The sequence below is a fragment of the Hypanus sabinus genome, chromosome 3 (genome assembly GCF_030144855.1).
Source record: "Hypanus sabinus isolate sHypSab1 chromosome 3, sHypSab1.hap1, whole genome shotgun sequence".
Taxonomy (NCBI): Eukaryota; Metazoa; Chordata; class Chondrichthyes; order Myliobatiformes; family Dasyatidae; genus Hypanus; species Hypanus sabinus.
The window spans coordinates 410,895-418,394 of NC_082708.1; positions in this window are offsets into that span (position 1 = coordinate 410,895).

A 7,500-nucleotide genomic window follows, 5' to 3' on the forward strand; every position below is an offset into this window, starting at 1 on the left:
GTCGTCCGCTCCGGTGAGGTCCGCACCTTCACCGCCTAGGTATGGAGCGCGTGTGTGCCTGCCTTCTCGGGATGGTCGACGGCCGCCCGCCCGGCCCCCGTCATTCGTGGGCGCAGCAGTCTCGTCCGCCGGCGGGGGAATCCGGCTGATCGATCGCGGTGCAAACGTGCGAATGCCCAACGTCCAATTCCGTCCGAAGCATGAAGACCTCGGTCGGTATCGGGCCGCCCCGCGGCAGACCCATCAACCCACCTCCGGAGATGGTAGCGAGCCGAGCGTGGAAGTTCGCCGCACGTGTCGAGACCGTCGCTTCCACTCGGCCTCTCCCAAAGGTAGGACCGACCAAGCCGCATCGATCGGGGAACAGAGGTCTCCGCAGACGACACTCGCGAGGGCACCCGTGGCAGGCTGGTTCCCACACAAGTCTCCGTCACACAAAGTGCGTGCTCCCCTCCTAAAAGGCTTTTGGCTACCCGTCGGTCTGCCGGCCGTCGCCCACGGTTCCCGCTCAGACCCTGTCCGGAGCCCCTGGCGCGTCCTCGGACTTCCCGTCTGCCTTCACCTCGGTAAGCATTCAAAAGCCTTTTCTGTCTATAAATCACTGTAAGTCGGAGCTCGCCTGGCCTCCCGCTTACTGAGTCCGAAATAACCCCCGAAGGTTCACTTCGGCCTCCGCACTGTGTGTGTTGTGTTGTCTGTCTGTCTCGTGTGTCAACCGTACCACTGGAAATCCGTCTAAGTGCCTCTGGAAAACGTGTTCCCGAAAATCTCCGGGAACCCCGCCAATGCCCCCGTACAGAAATTGCATGTGTCAAGTCGGCGGGACGCCTGCCGGAAGTCCTGCCGGGCAGGTCGTACCTTGGCCCGGCCAGGCGGGGCAAATGCAACCTTCATAGCGCTCTCCGGGCCTAACTGGTTAACCGGCGCCGCGACTGACCGTACAACAATGACGTGTGTCAAACCGGCGGTAAGACGCCCGGAGCTCACGCCGGCCTCGTCGCACCTCGGGCCCGCCCGACGGGCTGGATCCGACCTTCACAGACTTCCGCCGTCAATTGGTTAACCGGCGCGGCGCCGGGAGCACGCGCCTCTGTCGGCGGTCGGCCCTCCGGTAGTGCCGCCGTGCATCGTCCGCTTCGGCCGGCAGCAGGGCCCCGAATCAGCCTTCATTCCGACTTCCGAGTTGGGACTTGGAATAATTTCGACTTCTGCCAAGGTCTCGGATCGGCGGTGGGACCTGCGGTAGTCCCACCGAAAATGCCGCCCCTCGGCCGGCACGGCCCTCCGAATACGTCCCCTCGCGGCTCACCGCAGCGGGACTTTGTCAGATTTTCGATCGGGCCGTAGCCCTGTTTTTGGCGGAGGGACCTGCGGTAGTCCCACCGAAAATGCCGCCCCTCGGCCGGCACGACCCTCCGAATTCGTCCCCTCGCGTCTCCCCGCCGCGGGACTTTGTCAGAAAATCATTCGGGCAAGGTTTCGATTCGGCGGCCCGAGCACCGGTAGTCAGCCCGTATATGCTGCCCCTCGGTCGGCTTGGGCCTGCGGATACGTCCCGCTGACTGACTTCCGCCATTGGGAATTCGTCCGAAAATCCATACGGGCGACCTTGGGAAGCGTGCGGAAATACCGCCGCGCGGCCCGGGTTAACGAAGTGGGGAGGCCCGTAACGCCCGTCGACCACTCCTAAGTGGTCGAGAAAAACGCCTCCCCGTAAATCTCCGGAAACCCCGCCAATGCCCCCGTACAGAAATTGCATGTGTCAAAGGGGCGGCCGTATCTGACCCCGGCTGCCGAGCCTCTGGAACTCCTGCCCGGCTACGACCCTCAAATCCGACCCGCATCCAGACTTCCGGAGCGGACTCAGTTAACGAATTGCCACCGGGCAACTGGTTAACCGGCAGTTCTCGGACGGCTCGTTAGCCGTGCCGACCGACCCCCCCGGCCGTGCGGTGGAGCAAGACAACAGTCCCCGGGCGGGCAATCGAGTTCCCGACCGGGCCCTGGCAGATCGTTAACCGGCCCGACCGGGACAAGTCGTTAACCAACTTCGGCGTGACAAATGGTTAACCGGCCCGGCCGGGACAAGTCGTTAACCAGACCCCAGCAGGCACTGCGGTAACCGACCGGGTCCGGTGCTGACATGCAGAACAGGACAAAGACTTGGGCAGCGGCCCGGCGCGGACAGTTCTTCCGTTCGCCGGCTCGGTGACAATTGGTTAACCGACCGGGCTCAGGCAAATCGTTAACCGACGTCGGCGAGACAAATGGTTAACCGGCTCGGCCGGGACAAGTCGTTAACCAACTTCGGCGTGACAAATGGTTAACCGGCCCGGCCGGGACAAGTCGTTAACCAGACCCCAGCAGGCACTGCGGTAACCGACCGGGTCCGGTGCTGACATGCAGAACAGGACAAAGACTTGGGCAGCGGCCCGGCGCGGACAGTTCTTCCGTTCGCCGGCTCGGTGACAATTGGTTAACCGACCGGGCTCAGGCAAATCGTTAACCGACGTCGGCGAGACAAATGGTTAACCGGCTCGGCCGGGACAAGTCGTTAACCGACTTCGGCGAGACAAATGGTTAACCGGCTCGGCCGGGACAAGTCGTTAACCAACTTCGGCGTGACAAATGGTTAACCGGCCCGGCCGGGACAAGTCGTTAACCAGACCCCAGCCGGCACTGCGGTAACCGACCGGGTCCGGTGCTGACATGCAGAACAGGACAGAGACTTAGGCAGCGGCCCGGCGCGGACAGTTCTTCCGTTCGCCGGCTCGTGACAATTGGTTAACCGACCGGGCTCAGGCAAATCGTTAACCGACTTCGGCGAGACAAATGGTTAACCGGCCCGGCCGGGACAAGTCGTTAACCAGACCCGAGCCGGCACTGCGGTGACCGACCGGGACCGGTGCTGACATGCAGAACAGGACAAAGACTTAGGCAGCGGCCCGGCGCGGACAGTTCTTCCGTTCGCGCCGGCTCGTGACAATTGGTTAACCGGCCCGGCTGGGACAAATCGTTAACCGACGTCGGCGAGACAAATGGTTAACCGGCTCGGCCGGGACAAGTCGTTAACCAACTTCGGCGTGACAAATGGTTAACCGGCCCGGCCGGGACAAGTCGTTAACCAGACCCCAGCCGGCACTGCGGTAACCGACCGGGTCCGGTGCTGACATGCAGAACAGGACAGAGACTTAGGCAGCGGCCCGGCGCGGACAGTTCTTCCGTTCGCCGGCTCGTGACAATTGGTTAACCGACCGGGCTCAGGCAAATCGTTAACCGACGTCGGCGAGAGAAATGGTTAACCGGCCCGGCCGGGACAAGTCGTTAACCAGTCCCGAGCCGGCTCTGCGGTAACCGATCGGGTCCGGTGCTGACGGGCAGAACAGGACAAAGACTTAGGCAGCAGCCCGGCGCGAACAGTTCTTCCGTTCCCCGGCTCGTGACGATTGGTTAACCGACCTCCGGTCCACCCTCCGAAAGTGCCGCCCCTCGGTCCGAACGTCGCTCCCAACACGTCCCCCGGCTGCTCCCCGCCGCGGGACCTTGTAGGTTTTGAATTCGGCGGAAGCCGTAGTTTTGGCCGAGCGCCATAACAGGAGCCCTAGCCCCAGCCCAAGCCCTAACCCATATCCTAGCCCTAGCCCTAACCCTAACCCTAACCCCAGCCGTAACCCTAACCCAGGCCCTAACCCTAACGCTAACCCTAACCCCCGCCCTAACCCTAAACCTAACCCCAGCCCTAACCCTGAACCTAACCCTAACCCTAGACCTAACCCCAGCCCTAACCCTAGCCCTGGCCCTAACCCTAACCCTAAACCTGGCCCGAACCCAATCCCCGGGCGGGCAATCGGTTTGCCCGACCGGGCCCTGGCAAATCGTTAACCAACGTCGGCGAGACAAATCGTTAACCAACGCCGGCGAGACAAATCGTTAACCAGCCCGGCCGGGACAAGTCGTTAACCAACCCTAATGCGGCGGGACTTGGAATAATTCCGACGTCTGCCGAGGACTGCGATGGGCGGTGCGACCTCCTGTAGTCCCGACGGAGGAGCCGCCCCTCGGCCGGCACGGCCCTCCGAAGACGTCCCCTCGCGGCCACCCGCCGAGGTATGACGCGTGCGGACCTGCCAGGAGCACAACCCAAACCTTAAAACTAACCCTGGCCATAGCACGAGCCCTAGCCCCAGCCCAAGCCCCAACCCATATCCTAGGCCTAGCCCTGACCCTAGCCCCAACCCTAGCCCTAACCCCAGCCCTAACCCTAAAGCTAACCCCCGCCCTAACCCGAGCCCTAGCCCCAACCCGAACGCTAAACCTAACCCTAACCCCAACCCCAACCCTAGCCCTAACCCCAGCCCTAACCCTAAAGCTAACCCCCGCCCTCACCCGAGCCCTAGCCCCAACCCGAACGCTAACCCTAACCCTAACCCCAACCCCAACCCTAACCCTAACCCTAACCCTAGCCCCAGTCCAAGCCCCAACCCATATCCTAGCCCTAGCCCTGACCCTAGCCCGAACCCTAACCCTAGCCCTAACCCCAGCCCTAACCCTAAAGCTAACCCCCGCCCTAACCCGAGCCCTAGCCCCAACCCGAACGCTAACCCTAACCCTAACACCAACCCCAACCCTAGCCCTAACCCCAGCCCTAACCCTAAAGCTAACCCCCGCCCTCACCCGAGCCCTAGCCCCAACCCGAACGCTAACCCTAACCCTAACCCCAACCCTAACCCTAACCCTAACCCTAGCCCCAGCCCAAGCCCCAACCCATATCCTAGCCCTCACCCGAGCCCTAGCCCCAACCCGAACGCTAACCCTAACCCTAACCCCAACCCCAACCCTAACCCTAACCCTAACCCTAGCCCCAGCCCAAGCCCCAACCCATATCCTAGCCCTAGCCCTGACCCTAGCCCCAACCCTAACGCTAACCCTAACCCCAGCCCTAACCCTAACCCTAACCCTAACCCTAACCCTAACCCTAACCCTAACCCTAACCCTAACCCTAACCCTAACCCTAACCCTAACCCTAACCCTAACCCTAACCCTAACCCTAACCCTAACCCTAACCCTAACCCTAACCCTAACCCTAACCCTAACCCTAACCCTAACCCTAACCCTAAACCCTAACCCTAACCCTAACCCTAACCCTAACCCTAACCCTAACCCTAACCCTAACCCTAACCTTAAAACTAACCCTGGCTATAGCACGAGCCCTAGCCCCAGCCCAAGCCCCAACCCATATCCTAGGCCTAGCCCTGACCCTAGACCCAACCCTAGCCCTAACCCCAGCCCTAACCCTAAAGCTAACCCCCGCCCTAACCCGAGCCCTAGCCCCAACCCGAACGCTAACCCTAACCCTAACACCAACCCCAACCCTAGCCCTAACCCCAGCCCTAACCCTAAAGCTAACCCCCGCCCTCACCCGAGCCCTAGCCCCAACCCGAACGCTAACCCTAACCCTAACCCCAACCCCAACCCTAACCCTAACCCTAACCCTAGCCCCAGTCCAAGCCCCAACCCATATCCTAGCCCTAGCCCTGACCCTAGCCCGAACCCTAACCCTAGCCCTAACCCCAGCCCTAACCCTAAAGCTAACCCCCGCCCTAACCCGAGCCCTAGCCCCAACCCGAACGCTAACCCTAACCCTAACACCAACCCCAACCCTAGCCCTAACCCCAGCCCTAACCCTAAAGCTAACCCCCGCCCTCACCCGAGCCCTAGCCCCAACCCGAACGCTAACCCTAACCCTAACCCCAACCCTAACCCTAACCCTAACCCTAGCCCCAGCCCAAGCCCCAACCCATATCCTAGCCCTCACCCGAGCCCTAGCCCCAACCCGAACGCTAACCCTAACCCTAACCCCAACCCCAACCCTAACCCTAACCCTAACCCTAGCCCCAGCCCAAGCCCCAACCCATATCCTAGCCCTAGCCCTGACCCTAGCCCCAACCCTAACGCTAACCCTAACCCCAGCCCTAACCCTAACCCTAACCCTAACCCTAACCCTAACCCTAACCCTAACCCTAACCCTAACCCTAACCCTAACCCTAACCCTAACCCTAACCCTAACCCTAACCCTAACCCTAACCCTAACCCTAACCCTAACCCTAACCCTAACCCTAACCCTAACCCTAACCCTAACCCTAACCCTAACCCTAACCCTAAACCCTAACCCTAACCCTAACCCTAACCCTAACCCTAACCCTAACCCTAACCCTAACCCTAACCTTAAAACTAACCCTGGCTATAGCACGAGCCCTAGCCCCAGCCCAAGCCCCAACCCATATCCTAGGCCTAGCCCTGACCCTAGACCCAACCCTAGCCCTAACCCCAGCCCTAACCCTAAAGCTAACCCCCGCCCTAACCCGAGCCCTAGCCCCAACCCGAACGCTAACCCTAACCCTAACACCAACCCCAACCCTAGCCCTAACCCCAGCCCTAACCCTAAAGCTAACCCCCGCCCTCACCCGAGCCCTAGCCCCAACCCGAACGCTAACCCTAACCCTAACCCCAACCCCAACCCTAACCCTAACCCTAACCCTAGCCCCAGCCCAAGCCCCAACCCATATCCTAGCCCTAGCCCTGACCCTAGCCCCAACCCTAACGCTAACCCTAACCCCAGCCCTAACCCTAACGCTAACCCTAATCCTAACCCCAGCTCTAAGCCTAACCCCCGCCCTAACCCGAGCCCTAACCCCAACCCCGACCCTAACCCTAACCCTGACCCTAACCCTAACCCTAACCCTAACCCTAACCCTAACCCTAACCCTAACCCTAACCCTAACCCTAGCCCGAACCCAATCCCCGGGCGGGCAATCGGGTTGCCCGACCGGGCCCTGGCAAATCGTTAACCAACGTCGGCGAGACAAGTCGTTAACCAGCCCGGCCGGGACAAGTCGTTAACCAGCCCGGCCGGGACAAGTCGTTAACCAACGTCGGCGAGACAAGTCGTTAACCAGCCCGGCCGGGACAAGTCGTTAACCAACCCTAATGCGGCGGGACTTGGAATAATTTCGACGTCTGCCGAGGACTGCGATGGGCGGTGCGACCTCCTGTAGTCCCGACGGAGGAGCCGCCCCTCGGCCGGCACGACCCTCGGAAGACGTCCCCTCGCGGCAAGCCAGCCGAGGTATGACGCGTGCGGACCTGCCAGGAGCACAACCCAAACCTTAAAACTAACCCTGGCCATAGCACGAGCCCTAGCCCCAGCCCAAGCCCCAACCCATATCCTAGCCCTAGCCCTGACCCTAGCCCCAACCCTAACCCTAACCCCAACCCTAACCCTAACCCCAGCCCTAACCCTAAAGCTAACCCCAACCCTAACCCTAACCCTAGCCCCGACCCTGACCCTAACCCTAACCCTAGCCCCAACCCTAACCCTAACCCTAACCCTAACCCTAACCCTAACCCTAACCCTAACCCTAACCCTAACCCTAACCCTAACCCTAACCCTAGCCCGAACCCAATCCCCGGGCGGGCAATCGGGTTGCCCGACCGGGCCCT